The sequence below is a fragment of the Mus musculus genome, chromosome 4 (genome assembly GCF_000001635.26).
Source record: "Mus musculus strain C57BL/6J chromosome 4, GRCm38.p6 C57BL/6J".
Classification (NCBI taxonomy): domain Eukaryota; kingdom Metazoa; phylum Chordata; class Mammalia; order Rodentia; family Muridae; genus Mus; species Mus musculus.
The window spans coordinates 39891259-39911943 of record NC_000070.6 but is presented as its reverse complement, the minus strand read 5'-3'; the positions used below and the strand labels follow the sequence as shown (position 1 = coordinate 39911943).

The following is a 20685-nucleotide window of genomic DNA, read 5'->3' as shown; positions in this document are numbered from 1 at the left end:
GTTCAGAGACGACACAGAGACATTATTCCTAATAACATTTGAATTTGAAATCCTGACAGTTTATGTAACCACTTACGCCACTGACATTTTTGGTTAAAGCGGTACGCTGTTTTCCCCTCTAAATGTTGATACTGACAGGCTGGTTTTCTTGTGTGTTCTCTGACTCCTGAGCACTGTCTGGACTCTCCTGCAAATCACACCTCTGTGCCATGTCCCATCTTCTTTAAGAAAACCAGCACAGCTACGCTCAGCTTGCACATAGGTGAATTAAAAATAAATTCACGAAGCAAATTTTGAGGTAATCGAGAGTACTTACAACCAAAATTGATTCATAAAATTCAATTTACACTAATCTTTTCAGACACTCAGGCATGGCACTAGACGGCATGGGACTGTAAGTGATAAAAGATAAGTTTCCAGTGAAATGAACTGAACTATATCAAATTCAGACGAAGAACCTTAACTCATACTGAAGCCAGGAAAAATATGAGTTAGAGAATAATACCTTCCTATGAAAAAGTCTTCCCAGTAGCTTCCCATTTTAAAAAATTATACAATTATGAAATGTTTTTCACTTACACACACTGAAAAAGTCTTCTGCCTTATTAGTTAATATTATTAATAGGGAAGGTCCTTTTTGGTATGGACATGAGTTTTTGTGAAACGATTATGTATCCAAAGATAATTCTTCATTAGACAGAAATGAGGCAGCTACTAAGAATATCCATGTTGACCAAGAAAATAAATTTGGGGATGTATTTCATAGAGTAATTTTTAGACATAGTTGTGTTCCTCCTAGGACCTATTAAATTAACTGGGATTTTCTTTCTCTATTTCTTATCATCTGCGTTTTTAACAGTGACCAAACTGAAAGTCACAGGTGTTAAAGACTCTTTTGGGATTTGCAGTTCAAAACTTCAGAGTCCTTTCCACGCTGCTGCTTCCAGCTGTGCAGAATCCCAGGCACTCAATTGCCCTGCCAATCTTCTAGTGAAATTGTTCACAGTGTAAACTAAAGCATGGAACCTTCGGATTTTACAAAGCCACAGACTCTGCCTATCCTTTATTTATTTTTGTGTATGCGGGTGTGCACACATGCATGTGTGTATGGAGATGCGCATGTCATGTGGAGGTCAGGGGATCTTCTTGGCAGCAGGTCCTTTTAGACCAGTTGAGTCAGGGTCACTTTGCTGTTTGGCTTCATACACAGGGCTAGGTTAACATTGACCATTTAAAAAAAAATCCAACAAACTTTTTTTTCCCAAGTTGCTTGTATAGGCTAGAACCAGAATGCACAATCTTTATGACAGGATGCTTCAGTACTCATGAGGCGTGCTGTGATCTGTTTCTTTCAAAGCTAGCAAGATGTGGCCTTCTGCACCTTAAGGTCATTATTCAAGTAAGCTTATAATAGACTTCCTGAGGCTTTGCAAACATCCTCAGTGATGCTCATTTCTTCTCCTTCCTTCTCCTTTTGTATTGTTCTCCCTGGCACCTGCTCAGTTAAGCCCACCTCCCCATCTTTCCCTCTCCCCTTCACACATAGCACCCATGTCCTTCCATCCTCTCTCTGGAGTTCATGTCCCCAGAGCCGGTGGTCTCTTTCTGCTTTTCTGGCTTCTGGGCCCACCCCAAGCTATACACTTGAATCCTAAGATCTTTTCTCAGACCCAGGAATGAGATCTCATACTCAGGATTTGTTTCTCTGGGTCTGAGTTATCTCCCTCTGCAAAATATTTTCTTGTCTCATCCATTTACCTGCAAGTCTCAGTCTTTCACTGTTTTCTTTACAGCTGACTAGAATTCTGGGGTGCACACAGGCCACATTTTTACACTTGCTTTTCTTACTGAAAATGGATTATTTTAGTGCAGTGTACACAGATGATGCTTTCTCTTTTCTCTACTCCTCCCAGATCTAACCTCCCCAAGTCCTTTCTCTTTTTCATTAGAAAACAGGAACCTAAACAATTAATAAAAACAAAGTAAGGGAAAATAGAAAAGAAACAAGAAAAGGGCAAAACAAATGAACAAGTAAACAAACTAGCCCATTCCCACAGAGTAGGCATAAGGAAAACTTATAGATGCAGGCACTCACATAGAAAACCTTATGGGTTTTTGGAAACCATAAAATATAAGCAAAAAGCCCTGTAAGGTAGATTAAAAAATACCCAGAGAAAACATTGTAAGGCAAAGAGCCTCCAACGATACCTTTGAGTTTGTTCTGTATTGGCCATCTACTGCTAGGCATGGGGTCAGCTGTTAAGTGTTGTTTGTATACCCAGTGAGACTCAGTTGGAGAAAAGTAACTTTTGTGTGTGTGAGAGATTATCACCTGGAAATAGCCTCTGGGTTAGGGATGGTGGCTTTCGTAGAGTTTCCCTCTAAGCCTCAATCATCTGGCTTAGACCTGTGCAGGCCTCTGTGAGCTCATCTGTACCTCAGTCCTCTGAAGGCCTCATTTCCTTGGTGTCCTCCATTCCCACTGGCTCTTCCACCTTTCTTCCTCCTCTTCTGTAGAGTTCCCTGAGGCCTGAGGGGAGGGATTTGATAGAGACATCCCGTTTAGGACTGTTTTAAGGTCTCTCACTCTCTGCATTTTGTCCAGCTGTGAGTCTCTATATTTGTGCCCATCTACTGCAAAAGGAAGCCTCTGATGACGACAGAACAAGATGCTCATCAATGCAGATAGCAAAACGTCATTAGGAGATTTTAGGACAGTAGTATTTGTTTCTCTAGATCCTTGGGCTATCTAGTTTCAGGTTCTTGACCTGAGCAGTTTCCAGCATGGAATCTTTTAATTCCTGATAGTGGCTGGTTACTCCTACAACTTTTGTATCCCCATTGTACCAATGAATCTTACAGGAAGATTGTAGATTGTGGGTTGGCGGTTAACTTTCTCCTCTGGTAGTATACAGAGTCTTTTTCCAGTATCCTGAATACTCCATGTAAAGTAGGTGTTATCTTCAGCAGTAGGGATTTACTATCACTTTGTAGGGAGCAACCAATAGACTTGGCAAAAATTGTGTTGTTTGGGGGTTTCCATGGAGCTCCTTTGGCTAACACTTGAATAGATGTAACCCACTGCCAGCACTAGTGGGTGTATCTTGAAACCAGGTGCTCTGTAGCTCCTAGGGTGCATGACTGGGTACAACTGGTAATCAATCACTTTTCTTCTCCAGTCGCATATTTAGCACCTTCCAGCACTATGAATGCTGGTCTGTACAGGCAAAGACTATGGTTGGGTAACAGTGGACTTCTCCATGTTTGACAATATAAATGTGTAGTGACTTCAGCTGTAGAGTCTCCCCATCATGCTGTGAAGTATAAGCAATAGCATTGTCAATAGCCTGTGATGTTTGGGGCAGAGGATCTAGGAAACCCCTTTAGTCAATGACACAAAAAGATGCAACCCATTTGTGCTACTGGGAGTTTTATTTGATAGACTATGATAACTAGCTGGAAATTATTTTGTTCACAATATAGTAACTTCATTTGAGTACAATATATATATATATACATACATACATATATATATATATATATATATATATATATGTATATATATATATGTATGTTTTAGGTAGTTTTGTTTTATTTTATTTTATTTTATTTTATTCTATGTGTAGGGTGTCTTACCTATGTCTGTTTGGGCACTATGGGCATGCAGTGTCCCTGAAGGCCAGAAGAGGGAATCAGATCTGGAGTTATAGGAAATTGTGAGCAGCCTGGCTCGTACTAGGAATTGAACCCTGGTTCTCTGGGAGAGCAGGTGGTGCTCTTAAGTGCTCAGCAATTCCTCCAGTTCCTTCTTTTCTAATCATCATTAAAAATAGCAATTATAATGCTGCATACATGACAATAATTACCAGAATGTTCTGTTTCTAAGAGCTTCCAAATTTTTCATTAGTTTTGCTTGGCCACTCCTTAGGCTTTATATTCTCATCTTGGACTCTGAATAATGGAAGTTGGCCTAGGTGGGTTTATCCTCCCTTTGGCAACTGAAGGATAGAGAAGAATGTTATATAGCTTTTTGATTGACAAAATCTCTAGTTTTCTGGGTCAGGAAGTAGACAGTTTGGAAGATCAAATATTTTCCTGCCTCTATTTTTAGACAGTCTTTTTATTTTCCTATAAATTGAAGCAAGTATATGCCATTTGCTGCATTCTGAATTGGTTTTCTAAATCCAGCCCTATCAGTCTTATGATTGTTGTCAATTCCTCTAAAATTATAGTGTTAGGCTGCCTGATAGCGGTGTTTTTCTTTGTGATGTGGGACATCCCTTTTTCTGGTTGTTTGATACCCAAGAAAAGCTCTAGTGGAGGTTACTGAGCTGGTGGCAGAATCAACTAGAAATAGTCGCCATTTTTATTGAAAACTAAAAATCCTAAATTCAATTAATTCTCTAATGTCCTATAGTCCATTTGTGTGCCAGGGTGAAACAATATAATTAGTTTTGCATGAGAATGCTTCTTCCTCCATTCAAGTTCTCTCTTTTCTTCTAGTTGTTACTAGAAGCACTTGTGAGTGCACAAATAAGGTGTGGGTTGAACTGCTCATAAATCACTGAGGAGTCTGCCTAAGATCCCAGGAAGAGGAAGGGTGAAGAGTAGTGGCAGCAGTATCACACACACTTGCTTTTTCATCACTAAAACTAGCTCAGGCAAAGAGTGAAGGAAATCTTTCTCCTAGAGAGCCTTTGAAGACATCCAGCCCAGAGCTATGCAGAAATCAGATTCAAACATCCCATGCAATGCCCTATTTTGCAACAATTACACAAAACCAGAGACTTTATTCACTGACTATCTATTTTCACTCACTGACCGAGTTTCCTGGTTCTCCACTTTTCTGTTGGCAGAGGATGCAGGTGAAAGGAAAAGGAGGTAGAATTTGTGCTTACAAAGTCATCCAGAATCGTTGCTAACCACAGACTCCAGCTCTGATGGCTCATCACATGGAACCTCTTTATCTCAACTCTTGAAAGCACATTATACAAAGGGACTGGAGTGATGGCTTAGTGGCTAAGGGCATTTGATGCTCTTCACTTAATGTGATGTGAGCTCACAGACATCCATAAGTCTAGTTCTAGGGGTTCCAACAAACTCTTTCTCTTTCTGACCTCAGACACCAGGCATAGACATGTACACAAATATATATGTAGGCAAAATACTTATATGTATAAAATAAAAAGACATCTTTTAAAAATTTAAGAAGTAATTGCATTATATTTACATTTTTCTTTTATATCCATATCATCTTTTTTTTTTTTATTTAGAAAAATGGATGACCTATCTCCATAGTAGTAAGGGGAATATACCTTTATTACAACCAAACCAAAATCTCGGAATGTCTTGAGGAAGGATGATCCATGATTATTTGAGTGACACACTTTAATCCCCACTCTCAAGAGGCAGAGGCAGGAGAACTACTGTGAATTCGGAACCATTCTGGGCTTTAGCCAGCCTGAGCTACAGAGTGAGGCCATGTCTCAAAACAATACGAACCACCAGATTGAATCAAACCCAACCAAAATAGACCAAATATTGACTGTAAAGTTTAATAATGATTATGGTATGTCAAAGCACTTGGCTTGTCACTGAAGTTCCTCATTCCACTTGATGCAGTGCTCAAATCCTCCATAAAACCAATATTCTGTGGAGCTAACTTCCTTCAGACAGAAACAAAATTCTCATTGAGACAAAACTTAGAGTGGGCATTGGAACTCGATGCTGGATTTACAGATAATTGCCACTTCAAATGTAAACATCTGTAAGTCGTCTTTTAAAAATGCTTCATGAGATGCTGTAAGGAATGTGTTCCCTACGCAACCAAGCTTAGTGTAACAGGAAAATACATATTGATTAAAAATTCATAGATGCATTAAAAAGATTAAAATAATGATTTCTGTTTAGTACGACAAATACCTTCCATTAAAAAGGATGCTTTTGGTGAAAAGAATCTTAGTTTCCACAACATTTAACATAACAGAAATTGCAGAGAGGAGTCATATTGGGAAGTTATAAAAACCCACTTTTTAAAAAGGATTTTATGTATTTAAAATAACAGTAACAACAAGGGTATGAAACAATCCTAAACCAAATTGAAACAAAGAAAGCAGGAAATAGAATTTTCTTGAAGTGGTGATCTGAACCTGGCCAAGGGAAACTGACAAGTGGCATTTAAACTACTGGGACTTTTTCGATGGCCTCATAATAAGATGAGAGAGTCTTTGACTAAGGTGGAAGCAATTTCACATCTAATTTTGAGTCTCAAGGTAAAAATACAAACTATAATGAGAAAAAGGTCATTTTCACAACAAATTGTATCAAAGATGAGAACCGAACAACAATAATGGCACTGTTATTTTGCTAAAGCCTTCTGTAAATTAAAAATAGCACAATTTATCACTAGATGTGTGGCTTTCCACGTTAACAGACTATTGATATTTGAAGCCAAAAATCCAAAATAAAGAAAGTAAATGTGTTCTATATTTGAGTTCATGTATCCTTTTACAAAATTCAAAGGTATCACAGAATTCACTTTTATTGTTTTAAGGCTTACTATCATATCAATCTTCCATGTTATTTAAGGTCATTCTTTTTAATTAATTAATTAATTAAGTAAGTAATTAATTAAGTAATTAATTAAAAATTAATTATGCCTCTTCCCTTTCTTTTCTGAAAGAGGGAGGTTTTCTATGGATACCAACCAGCCTTGGCATATCCAGATGCAGTAAGCCTAGGCACATCTTCTCCTACTGAGGCAGCCCACTAGGGGTAAATGGTCCCAAAGGCAGGCAGCATAGTTAGAGATAGTCCCTGCTCTTACAACACTGAATCTCATGTGAAGACTAAGCTGCACAAATGTTACTTACATATGTGCAGAAGACGAAGGTCAGTCCCATGCAGGCTGTCTTGTTGGGGGTTCAGTCTCTTTGGACCTTTATGGGGTCAGGTTAGTTAATTCTGTAGATTTTCTTGTGCTGTCCTTGAGCCCTCTGGCTCCTAAAATCCTTCCCCCACCTCTTCTGTAGGATTCTGCAAGCTCTACCTAATGTTTTGTTATAGGTCTCTGCATCTGTTCCTATCAGTTGTTGGGTGAAGTCTCTCTGAGAAGGTTATACTAGACTCCTGTCTGCAAGTATGGCAGTATATCACTAATAGTGCCAGGGTGGGCTCCCTCTCATGTCATGGGTCCTAAGCTGGATGGCCATTCCCTCAATTTCTGCTCCATTTTCACTCATGCACAACTTGTAGCCAGGACAAACTGTAGATCAAAGGTTTTGTGGCTGTGTTGGTGTCCTACTTCCTCCATTGGAAGTCTTGCCGTTTACAGGAGATAGCCAGTTAAGGCTCCATATCCTCACTTGCTAGGGGTCTTAACTAGGGTCACTCTCACAGATCCCTGGGAGTTTCCATTGCTCTAGGAAACATTTCTAGCTTATCCCTGAGATGCTTCTCCATGGCTGTTCTAATTGTGTCACCCAGTACTCTCCCCCTTTCCTCCCGACTTCCCTGATCCCTCCAGTTCTCATCCTTATTTCCATTTCAGTTGGGTCCCCTCCTTCTGTCTTCTCATGATGTCTATTCTATTTCCCCTTCTCAGTGAGATTTATACATCTCCCCTTGAGCCAAGATATTTTATATTCTTTGTGGCTACTTAAAGGGTGTTGTTCCCCCAATTTTTTTCTTGATCCACTTATCATTTTTATAAAGGAGGGCTATTGATTTCTTTGAGTTAATTTTGTATCCAGCCACTTTGCTAAAGGTGTTTATCAGTTTTAGGAATTCTCTGGTAGAGTTTTTGGGGTTTCTCACGTATACTATCATATCATTCACATATAGTGATACTTTGACTTCTTTCCAATTTGTGTCTCTTTTGCTTCTTTGAAAGTCTGACAGAATTCTGCACTAAAACAATCTGGCTCTGGGCTTTTTGTGGATGGGAATTTTTTTATCAGATATTTTCTTTATTTACATTTCAAATGTTATCCCCTTTCCTAGTTTTCCCTCTGAAATCCCCCTATCCCACCCCCCACCCCCGCTCCCCAACCCACCCACTCTCATTCCTGGTCCTGGCATTCCTCTGTACTGGGGCATAGAACCTTCACAGGACCAAGGACCTCTCCTGGATGGGAGATTTTTAATGACTGCTTTTATTTCCTTAGGGGTTATAGTTCTATTGAGATTGTTTATCTCATCTTGATTTAACTTTGGTAAGTGGAATTTATTGTCCATTTCTTTTAGATTTTCCAGTTTTGTGGAGCACAGGTTTTTGATTTCTTTAGTGTCTATTTTTATGTTCCCCGTTTAATTTCTGATTTTGTTAATTTTGATATTTTCTCTCTGCATTTTAGTTAGTTTGGGTATGGGTTGTCTACCTTCTTGACTTTTTAAAAGAACCTACTCTCTGTTTCCTTTTTATTAATTATAGCCACAGGTTTGATTATTTCTTTTCATCTACTCATCTTGTGTATATTTGCTTTTTTTTTTTTTTTATTCTAGAGCTTTCAGGTGTTAAGTCACTAGTATGAGACTGTGAGAGACCAAACTGTGGGAAACTAGGCCCTCAGTAACTCTCACTCTGAAGATCCACTGACCCTTTGAAGGGAATTATGTCACCCCTCCTTCATTGCCTCCACCTGGCACCTGAGACTGCCAGCTTCACTCCCTCCTTCACTTAGTGCCTAGAACTGCTTAGATTAAGGCAGCTTCACCTTCTCCTCCATGTCTCCGTTTGGTGCCTGGGACTGTTTATGGCACTCCAAGATAGCTACAAGATGTTTGATGGCTTCCTGGGACTGTGAGGTCAGGGCTGGCATTCCAAGATAAACTGCAGAATGTTTGAATGCCCGGGACTGTTTTAGGGCCCACATTCCAAGATAAGCTGCAAGAAGCCTGTAATCAGCATCCACCCCAGATGTCCATCCCTTTCTCTGTATTTTATTATGCCTCCTCGACCCCTCCCTGTTTTCTCTCACTGTGTGCTCATAATCAGGCTCCTAGGCTTCATTAAACAGACCTTGACAACTCTTTGCTTGGTCTTGCTCCCCTTTCTCCACCCGCTTCTCTTGCAGGCCTCGGTCCTCCTGGACTCAGGGAATAACTAGGTCCTGCTGAACAGGACATGAGATCTCACTAATTTCTTTCTTTCTTTCTTTCTTTCTTTCTTTCTTTCTTTCTTTCTTTCTTTCTTTCTTTTTTTGTAGAACAGGCATGTTTTATTTTTATTTTATTTTAGTTCCCACTTTTTTTATTACGTATTTTCCTCAATTACATTTCCAATGCTATCCCAAAAGTCCCCCATACCCTCCCCCCCACTTCCCTACCCACCCATTCCCATTTTTTTGGCCCTGGCGTTCCCCTGTACTGGGGCATATAAAGTTTGTGTGTCCAATGGGCCTCTCCAGTGATGACCGACTAGGCCATCTTTTGATACATATGCATCTAGAGTCAAGAGCTCCAGGGTACTGGTTAGTTCATAATGTTGTTCCATCTATAGGGTTGCAGGTCCCTTTAGCTCCTTGGGTACTTTCTCTAGCTCCTCCATTGGGTGCCCTGTGATCCATCCAATAGCTGACTGTGACCATCCAATTCTGTGTTTGCTAGGCCCGGCATAGTCTCTCAAGAGACAGCTATATCTGGGTCCTTTCAGCAAAATCTTGCTAGTGTATGCAATAGTGTCAGCGTTTGGAAGCTAATTATGGGGTGGATCCCTAGATATGGCAGTCTCGAGATGGTCCATCCTTTCATCACAGCTCCAAACTTTGTCTCTGTAATTCCTTCCATGGGTGTTTTGTTCCCAATTCTAAGAAGGGGCACAGTGTCCACACTTTGGTCTTCATTCTTCTAGAGTTTCATGCGTTTGGCAAATTGTATCTTATATCTTGGGTAACCTAAGTTTTGGGCTAATATCCACTTATCAGTGAGTACATATTGTGTGAGTTCCTTTGTGATTGGGTTACCTCGCTCAGGATGATGCCCTCCAGGTCCATCCATTTGCCTAGGAATTTCATGAATTCATTCCTTTTAATAGCTGAGTAGTACTCCATTGTGTAAATGTACCACATTTTCTGTATCCATTCCTCTGTTGAGGGGCATCTGGGTTCTTTCCAGCTTCTGGCTATTATAAATAAGCCTGCTATGAACATAGTGGAGCATGTGTCCTTCTTACCGGTTGGGACATCTTCTGGATATATGCCCAGGAGAAGAGTAAGGGGACATAGGGTATGAAGCAGGATTTTACCTGGGCTCTCTGGTGCTGTTATTTAAGGTATCCTTATATTTTATGACTAAAGAAAAAAGCAATCAGTCTGAGATAGCTTATGATGGGCTTTGAGTAGCATGCACAATCATTTGAAAGGTTTTTTCTTTAGTAGGAAATGGTAATCCACAGATGAATATTAATATTCAATAGGGGAGTAAGATCATAAAAGCCGGGTTCTAAAATTTACTCTGTAAAAATTAGTAAGACTGAATAAGCAGCCAGGATGTGGGAAGTTCATGAAGAAAGGGATCCGGCAATTAAAATTATATGTGTTATTTTCTGAACATGTTGATGTATTTCTGGACTGTGCACTGACCTGTGTTCCTGTCTCTTCACCCCATTTTATCTTTTTTTCTCCCATATGACAATTACTTTTCTGAGAGAGATTACTTTAATTCACAAAAATTTCCAGGAATTGAATTTAGGAAAGATTTGAGTCATTATCATGTTGTGTCAAAATTCTTGTTTTTTTCAATTATAATAAAAAAAATATTGGGTTAAACTTCTCCTGTCTGGAAGGTTCTTCATGTAGAGGGTAGGCATACTTCAGAGAGACTTCTCAGGTTCTTGCGTATAGATCCTTCAGTGTGCTAGCCATGTTTGCACATGCCTGAATCCCAGGAGCTGATAGAACTCTAGCACTTTTCTTAGGAGGCTGTGCTGCTCTGTAAATAGGCTCCTGAGAGCTTTAACTCATCAGTTTTCAGGACATGCCTAAACCTGCCTACATCTCAGCAGGGCATAGGAGTGTATCAAACTGTGCTCCTTGTTATTTTTAGTGGATATGATTGAAATAAAATAAAATAACACATAATTTGGTATTTGTATCAACTTTAATCTTCACAAGATCACTGCCAGCACATGAGATAGACATTTTTTTAATTGTCCTATTATTATTTTTTTTTTTGAGATCAGGCTGTACTACTTCTTAGCTACTTTATATTCTCTAAAACAGTGTTTTCTCTTTGTTTGTTTGTTTCTATCTTTGCAGGCCCTGCCTTGTTATGAAAGACTCCCATTTACAGTTAGCCTTCACTGCATTTTGAGAGCAAATCTAGACAGGGTGACTTTAAACATTTGTGGGCATTCAAATATACTATCTGCCTTATAACACCAATGGGTATAGAATGATAAATAACTCATTCTTAAAGTAAAAAGGGTAATATCCTATAAACATATCACATTAATGCAGACCACATGAACATATGCATGCATTAAGATCTTACCAAACAAACCAGGTCCAAGATTGTATTGAACACCCCTGGCAGGAAAAGTTACAGCATCCTTAGCTGGACTCCGTAAAGAAGAGGATATCTAGCACTGTGATCCTGATGCCCCCACTGACATGCTATCTGACCTACTGAAGGACTGACAAGCAGAGTCCTAGGGCTTCAGCTCAGCATGGTCTTCACTGCTGATGTTGTCTACTTGACTTGCTGTCTGTCTATCCATGTACTGGTTCATTCAAATGTACTTTTCATCCATTCATCTTCCCAGTGGTCCAACTGGATACAGACTTTCTCTTTGCATTTAATAGCCCCCCAAGTTCCCACTTCTCACTTAGATATCTCAACTCCAACATTAGACTCAGCTCATCTCTGAGTCTTCAGCTTAGCTTTACTCCAGATGTGTCTCTAAATATTTTACCTTTGCATGTAGTGAACCTGTCCTTGTCCTGTAACAGCCTCATCCTTCTGGTTTTCTGTAAGTTCCCCTTGGAAAGTCTTGAATTCTGACATGACATTTCTGATTCCATGAAGCCAATATACCACCCCCATACTCCACCACCATGCATATACAATTTAGTGTAAGATATGTAGCATGTGATCTGAGTATTAATATTAGTTGTTAAGATGGGAAAAGGGTTTTCTGTATTAAAAAAGAGCATGACAGGAATATCAAGATAAGGATACTTGACAGGTTATGTTGCTTAAATTCTAAAATAAAAAGAACAGCTAGGTATGGTGAAACATGCCTGTAGTCTCAGATACTTGTGAGGCTGAAGCAAGATAATTCTTCAACCTATGAAGTTAAAATTTAAAACCAGACTGGAAGAACAGTGAAATCTATTTCATGGAAAATAAAAATAAAACAGAACACAGAGAGAAAGGTGGATATTTCAAGCAGAATGGTGACTAAGAAAGAATTTATGGTGGTCTCAAAAGGTTGAGAGAGAGATAGAGATAGAGATAGAGATAGATAGGTAGAGACAGACACATACAGAGAGACACAGATATACAGAGAAATACACACAGAGACACATAAAGAAAGGCAGAGAAAGAGGAAGAGAAAGACAGAGAGTGAGCAAGAGAGAAATGGATTTTGTTACTATGGCAGACACACAGAGAGTCTAGAGAGAATGGAAGCAGAGAGAAGCTACCCCATGTTACGTCTCACCTTACTGCTTTGGTCAGTTGTATCTAGCCCATATTCCTGGGTCCTGATGGCTCTGGGCAGGCACCTCTTGGACCAAGAATTTGAGCAGAAGTGGTAGTCTCACCTGTGCTCTCAGGTGTGCCATCATTCTAGGGAGATCAGCTCTCTCCCAGTGAGATACAGTTATGGAGAGCTGTGGCAGAGGGTCAGCTCCAGGCACAGATGGAAATCCGAAGGATCCTGATCCAGGATGCTCTTTGGTTCCTGTAGTGTTATATATTTTAATTAAATAATTGATTTATAACTTATATACTCAGCCACTTATTAAATACAATGTAGATTTTTTATTATTATGCAACATTAACTTCAGTTATACCTAGCCACATATCAGTTCCTGTGGTCTCAACTTCTTAGCATTCCTGAGTTCAGTTTTTCAACTCTCCAACACAATAAGGCCTTGGAGACTCTGTGGTGTCTCACAACCTAAAGATAGAGATGTCCATAAACATAGAAGAAGCCTACAGAACTCCAAATAGATTGGACCAGAAAAGAAATTCCTCCTTTCACATAATAGTCAAAACACCAAATGTACAAAACAAACAAACAAACAAACAAACAAACAAACACAAAAATATTAAAAGCAGTAAGGGGAAAAGGTCAAGTAACATATAAAGGCAGACCTATCAGAATGACACCAGGAAGCAACAATTACTGATCCTTATTGCCTAACATCAATGGACTCAATTCCCCAATAAAAAGACATAAACTAACAGACTGGATACGTAAACAGGACCCATACATACAGGAAATGGACCTCAGTGACAAAGACAGACACTACCTCAGAGTAAGAGGCTGGAAAACAAAATTTTAAGCAAGTGGTCTCAAGAAAAAAGCTGGAATAACAATTCTAATATCAAATAAAATCAATTTAAACCAAAAGTTATCAAAAAGATAAGGAAGGACACTTCATATCATCAAAGAAGAAAATCTGCCAAGATGAACTCTCAATTCTGAACATATATGCTCCAAATGCAAAGGCACCCACATACATAAAAGAAACTTTACATTAAATCTCAAAGCACACATTATACCTCACACAATAATAGCGGGAGACTTCAACACCTGACTCTCAGCAATGGACAAACCATGGAAACAGAAATTGAACAGAGACACAGTGAAAATAACAGAACTAATGAACCAAATGGATTTTACAGATATATATCCAACATTTCATCCTAAAACAAAAGAATTTACCTTCTTCTTAGCACCTCATGGTACCTTCTCTGATATAAAACTGAATCCAAGAACATATAAAAATGATCATTCACCAAGATCAAGTAGGCCTCATCCCAGGAATGCAGCGATGGTTCAATATACAGAAATACATAAATGTAACCCACTATATAAACAAACTCAGAGGGAAAAATGCATGATCATTTCATTAGATGCTGAAAAAGCATTTGACAAAATTCAACATCCCTTCATGTTAAAAGTCTTGAAAAGATCAGGAATTCAAGGCCAATAACTAAACACAGTAAAAGAAATATAAAGCAAACCAGTAGCCAACATCAAACTAAATAGAGAGAAACTTGAAGCAATCCCACTACAATCAGGGACTAGACAAGGCTGCCCACTCTCTCCCTATCTATTCAGTATAGTACTTGAAGCCGGGCGTGGTGGCACATGTCTTTAATCCCAGCACTCGGGAGGCAGAGGCAGGTGGATTTCTGAGTTCGAGGCCAGCCTGGCCTACAAAGTGAGTTCCAGGACATCCAGGGCTACACAGAGAAACCCTGTCTCGAAAAACCAATATATGTTACTTGAAGTTCTAGCTAGAGCAATTAGACAACAAAAGGAGGTTAAAGGGGTATGAATTGGATAGGAAGAAGTCAAAATATCTCTATTTGCAGATGATATGATAGTATACTTAAGTGACCCCAAAAATTCTACCAGAGAACTCCAACAGCTGATAAACAACTTCAGCAAAGTGGCTGGATATAAAAATTAAACAAGTCATTAGCCTTCCTATACTCTAAAGGATAAACAGGCTGAGAAAGAAATTAGGAAAATGACACCCTTCACAGTAGTCACAAACAATATAAAATGTCTTGGTATGACTCTAACCAAACAAGTGAAAGATCTTTTTGACAAGTACTTCATGTCTTTGAAGAAAGAAATCAAAGAAGACCTCAGAAGATGGAAAGATCACCCATGCTAATGGATTTGCAAGATTAATATAGTAAAAATGGTCATCTTGCTGAAAGCAATCTACAGATTCAATGCAATCCCCATCAAAATTACAACCCAATTCTTCATAGAGTTAGAAAGAACAATTCTTAAATTCATTTGGAATAACCAAAAAACCCAGGATAGCAAAAACTATTCTCAACAATAAAAGAAATTCTGGGGACTCACCATGCCTGACCTCAAGCTATACTATAGAGCAATATTAATAAACACTGCACGGTATTGGTACAGAGACAGGCAAATAGATCAATGGAATAGAACTGAAGACTCAGAAATGAACTCACACACCTTTGGTCACTTGATCTTTGACAAAGAAGTTAAAACCATCCAGTGGAAAAATTCAGCAGTTTCAACAAATGGTGCTGGTTCAACTGGCAGTCAACATGTAGAAGAATGCAAATTGATCTAGTCTTATCTCCCTGTATAAAGCTCAAGTCCAAGTGGACACAGACCTCCACATAAAACCAGATACATTGAATCTAACAGAAGAGAAAGTGGGGAAGAGCCTCGAGTACATCAGCACAGGGGAAAATTTCCTGAACAGGACACCAATAGCTTATGCTCTAAAATCAAGAATCAATAAATGGGACCTCATAAAATTGCAAAGCTTCTGTAAGGCAAAGGACATTGTTAATAGGACAAAATGGTAACCAACAGATTGGAAAAAATCTTTACCAATCCTATATCTGATAGAGGGTTAATATCCAATATATACAAAGAACTCAAGAAATTAGACTCCAAAGAACCAAATAACCCTATTAAAAATGGGGATCAGAGATAAACAGAAAATTTTCAACTAAGGAAACTTGAATGGCTGAGAACCATCTAAAGAAATGTTCAGACTTTCACCTTTTTACCTGAGCGTGCGTCTGTGGACCTAATGTGATTGATGCAATGGAAGGAATTAATAATTTCAAGACGCCAAACAAATTATCTGAAAAAAGGAAATCTGTATTATGTTCGACTCCATGTGTAAATATCCCTGCCTCTCCATTTATGCAGAAGCTTGGCTTTGAGACTGGGGTCAGTGTTTACCTAATGAAAAGATCTCCAAGAGGGTTGTCTCATTCTCCTTGGGCCATGAAAAAGATATGTCCTTTATGCGATGATCATTATCGAACTGTGTATCAGAAGAGAGTAACTGATGAAGCTAAGATTTAAAAAAAACCTTAATCACCCAAACATTATAGGGTATCATGCTTTTACTGAAGCCAGTGATGGTAGTCTGTGCCTTGCTATGGAATATGGAGGTGAAAAGTCTCTGAATGACTTAATAGAAGAGCAGAACAAAGACAGTGGAAGTCCTTTTCTAGCAGCTGTAATTCTCAGAGTTGCTTTATACATGGCCAGACGCCTAAAGTATCTGCATCAAGAAAAGAAGCTGCTTCATGTAGACATAAAGTCTTCAAATGTTGTGATTAAAGGTGATTTTGAAACAATTAAAATCTGTGATGTAGGAGTCTCTCTGCCGTTGGATGAAAATATGACTGTGACTGATCCTGAGGCCTGTTGTATTGGACCTGAGCCATGGAAACCCAAGGAACCGTTGGAAGAAAATGGCATCATTACTGACAAGGCAGATATGTTTGGTTTTGGCCTTACTCTGTGGGAAATGATGACTTTATGTATTCCACACATCAATCTTCCAGATGATGATGTTGATGAAGATGCAACCTTTGATGAGAGTGACTTCGATGATGAAGCATATTATGCAGCTCTGGGGACAAGGCCATCCATCAACATGGAAGAGCTGGATGAATCCTACCAGAAGGTCATTGAACTTTTCTCTGTGTGTACTAATGAGGATTCTAAAGATCACTCGTCTGCTGCTCACATCATTGAAACTTTGGAACTAGATGGCCAATGTTGTGGTGGTCTAAGCTCAAACCAATAACTTGTATGGGAACTGTTAACTAGATATATTTATGTAGTTAATATAGCTTATAGTAGCTAGATTCTAGAAGTAGCTTATTTTAGGACCATTGCACATAGTTAATATTTGTATAACTTTCTGACATTTTCTTACATATGCATTTATTGTACTGGATAGTCTATGAAGTTTAAAAACCTCTCCAGGTATCTAGATGCTGCCCCTACTGATTTAAACACTAGTGACCCCCTATCTAACATGACTTAAGAATCAAGGGACCATTGCTTTGTTAGAGATCTTTTTAGATATTCTTGCTTCTTTAATGGGTTACTAAAAATTTCACTACATATGGTACAGTTATCTGTCTGCTCATAGAGTCCATCCTTCAGCTGGCCTGTCAGTCCATGTGCCCTGGAACTTGAGAAGAGTTCATAAATGTAGTTCCTAGGATGTCTTGCCTCTCTCCACATTTAGCATCTAATTTACTTTGTTATTACTGATTGTGTGTTAAGTCTTTTAAAGTAAATGTAAGAGTAAACAAATAATAAAAGACAGTTTTAGTACCAGGTTTAAAAAAAAAAAAGAAATGTTCAACATCCTTAGTCATCAGGGAAATGCAAATCAAAATGACCCCGAGATTCCATCTCATAACAGTCAGAATGGCTGGTGAGGATGTGGAGAAAGAGGAACACTGCTCCATTGCTGGTGGGATTGCAAGCTGGTACAACCACTCTGGAAATCAATCTGGTTGTTCTTCAGATAATTAGACAGAACACCATACTTCTCCTGGACATACATACCCATAAGACTCCCCCAACATATAACAAGGACACCTGTTCCACTATGTTCATTGCAGCCATATTCATAAGAGCCAGAAACTGGAAACAACCCATATGTCCCTCAACAGAGGAATGGATACAGAAAATGTGGTATATATACACAATGGAATACTATTAAAAACAATGACTTCAGGAAATTTGCAGGCAAATGAATAGATCTAGAAAATGTTGTCATGAATGAGGTAAATCAACCAGAAAAGGACACACTTGGTGTGTACTTACTGGTAAGTGGATATTAGGCAAAGAACATGGAATACCCACCATACAACTCACAGACCACATGAAGCTCAAGAAGAAGGAGAACAAAGAGTGAATGCTTCATTCCTACTTAGAAGGGCGGCAAAATAATCAAGGGAAGTAGAGGGACTTGGGAGGAAGAGAAAAAAGGGAAGAAAAAAAGGGTGGAAAAAGGGGAAGAATCAGGTAGGGGGTAGATGGAGGATATGTACAGAGGGTTAGTTGAACAGAGGTGTGTAGCAATGGGGAATGGGGAATTGGGGGTAGTAACTAGAAAGTCCCAGATGCCAGGAAAGCAAGAGCCTCAGGACCCCACAGGGATGACATTAGCTGAAATAATCCACAAAGGGGAGGAAGAACCTGTTGAAGGATGGGGCCACCCATGCATCTCTAAAATTTTAACCCAGAATCGCTCCCGTCTAAAGAAAATACAGGGACAAAGGGTGGAGCAAAAACTGAAGGAAAGGTCATCCAGAGACTGCCCTATCTAGCAATCCATCCCACATGCAGACAGCAAACCCAGACGCTATTGTAGATCCCAAGAAGTACTTGCTGACAGGAGCCTGATACAGCTGTCTCCTGAGAGGCTCTGTCAGATCCTGACAAATACAGATGTGGATGCTCTTAGGTAACCTTCGGACTGAGCACAGGGACCACAATGGAGGAGTTAGGGGAAGGATTAAAGGGGCTGAAGGGGCCTTATTGGGTATCAATGTGAGGGGAGGCCCTTGGTCCTGTGAAGGCTTGATGCTTCAGTGTAGATGAGTGCTAGGGCGTAGAGGTGGGTGTGGGTGGGTGGGTGGTGGAACACCCTCAGTGTAAGGGGGATGAGATAGGTTGTTTGCAGAGGGGAAATTGGGAAAGGGGATAACACTTGAAACTTAACTAAATAAAATATCTAATTTAAAAAAATATATAACACTAGTAAAACAAGCTACATCATTCTAAGGTTGTAGCATTGTCAGGAAATCCATCTTAACCGCAGAGACATTAAAAGAATTTTAAAAAGGCAGTCTTTTAACAAGGAAATAAGGATATGGAAACAGTTATCATTTTCTTTCTTTCTTTTTTTTTGTAGAGATCTTTTTAAAATTTTTTTTATTTTTTTTCCATTTTTTTAATAGGTATTTAGCTCATTTACATTTCCAATGCTATACCAAAAGTCCCCGATACCCCACCCCTACTCCCCTACCCACCCACTCCCCCTTTTTGGCCTTGGCGTTCCCCTGTACTGGGGCATATAAAGTTTGCAAGTCCAATGGGCCTCTCTTTGCAGTGATGGCCGACTAGGCCATCTTTTGATACATATGCAGCTAAAGACAAGAGCTCCGGGGTACTGCTTAATTCATATTGTTGTTCCACCTATAGGGTTGCAGTTCCCTTTAGTTCCTTGGGTGCTTTCTCTAGTTCCTCCATTGGGGGCCCTGTGGTCCATTCAATAGCTGACTGTGAGCATCCACTTCTGTGTTTGGTAGGCCCTGGCATAGTCTCACAAGAGACAGCTATATCTGGGTCCTTTCAGCAAAATCTTGCTAGTGTATGCAATGGTGTCCGCGTTTGGAAGCTAATCATGGGATGGATCTCTGGATATGGCAATCACTAGATGGTTCATCCTTTCGTCACACTTCCAAATTTTGTCTCTGTAAATCCTTCCATGGGTGTTTTGTTTCCTATTCTAAGAAGGGGCAAAGTGTCCACACTTTGGTCTTCGTTCTCTTGAGTTTAATGTGTTTAGCAAATTGTATCTTATATCTTGGGTATCCTAAGTTTCTGGGCTAATATCCACTTATCAGTGAGTACATATTGTGAGAGTTCCTTTGTGATTGGGTTACCTCACTCAGGATGATGCCTTCCAGGTCCATCCATTTGGCTAGGAATTTCATAAATTCATTCTTTTTAATAGCTGTGTAGTACTCCATTGTGTAAATGTACCACATTTTCTGTATCCATTCCTCTGTTGAGGGGCATCTGGGTTCTTTCCAGCTTCTGGCTATTATAAATAAGGCTGCTATGAACATAGTGGAGCATGTGTCCTTCTTACCGGTTGGGGCATCTTCTGGATATATGCCCAGAAGAGGTATTGCTGGATCTTCCGGTAGTACTATGTCCAATTTTCTAAGGAACCGCGAGACTGATTTCCAGAGTGGTTGTACAAGCTTGCAATCCCACCAACAATGGAGGAGTGTTCCTCTTTCTCCACATCCTCAGCAGCATCTGCTGTCACCTGAATTTTTCATCTTAGCCATTCTGACTGGTGTGAGGTGGAATCTCAGGGTTGTTTTGATTTGCATTTCCCTAATGATTAAGGATGTTGAACATTTTTTCAGGTGCTTCTCTGCCATTTGATATTCCTCGGGTGAGAAATCTTTGTTCAGTTCTGAGCCCCATTTTTTTAATCGGGTAATTTGATTTTATGGAGTCTACCTTCTTGAGTTCTTTATATATATTGGATATTAGTCCCCTGTCCGATTTGGGATAGGTAAAGATCCTTTCCCAATCTGTTGGTGGTCTTTTTGTCTTATTGACGGTGTCTTTTGCCTTGCAGAAGCTTTGGAATTTCATGAGGTCCCATTTGTCAATTCTTGATCTTACAGCACAAGCCATTGCTGTTCTATTCAGGAATTTTTCCCTTGTACCCATATCTTCGAGGCTTTTCCCTACTTTCTCCTCTATAAGTTTCAGTGTCTCTGGTTTTATGTGGAGTTCTTTAATCCACTTAGATTTGACCTTAGTACAAGGAGATAGTAATGGATCAATTCACAATCTTCTACATAATAACAGCCAGTTGTGCCAGCACCATTTGTTGAAAATGCTGTCTTTTTTCCACTGGATGGTTTTAGCTCCTTTGTCAA

At 39.4% G+C, this 20685-nt stretch overlaps 1 pseudogene; it reads left to right on the top strand.

The window, feature by feature from the left end:
- On the top strand, positions 15729-16857 carry Gm12387 (predicted gene 12387; annotated as a pseudogene).